Consider the following 503-nt stretch of genomic DNA (forward strand, 5'->3'; position numbering starts at 1 on the left):
TGTTTCACTGGTACTTAATTTGCAACGGGCAAAATACAGCTAAGCATTTCATCCAGCATGCTAACGATTCTGCCAGCTCAGTGCCTTACATAATAATAATAATAATAATAATAATAATATGAATGTGGAATCTAAAAACAGAAACAATTCCTATCATAGTAGGTGCCTTAGGTATAATAAAAAAAATATTCAGACAAATACATAACAAAAACACCAGGACTTACAAATATATATAACATACAGAAAATTGCACTACTGGGCACTGCACACATCCTACGCAAAACACTTTCAATACAGTAACCATAAGAGCATCACAGCAAACCACAGCACATACCCAAGGCACACAGAGCTGCACTCGGCGGTGAAGTGAAAGCACGCTATAAAAATAAAACTACTGAACGATAATAATAACAATGATAATAATAATAATCTTTTCTATTATAGGTACAAGAGCAAGTAATTATGGCGGAGGGAGGTAGTTGATTACATCTACCCGAGTGTCT

This window comes from Octopus bimaculoides, chromosome 3, assembly GCF_001194135.2.
Source record: "Octopus bimaculoides isolate UCB-OBI-ISO-001 chromosome 3, ASM119413v2, whole genome shotgun sequence".
Classification (NCBI taxonomy): domain Eukaryota; kingdom Metazoa; phylum Mollusca; class Cephalopoda; order Octopoda; family Octopodidae; genus Octopus; species Octopus bimaculoides.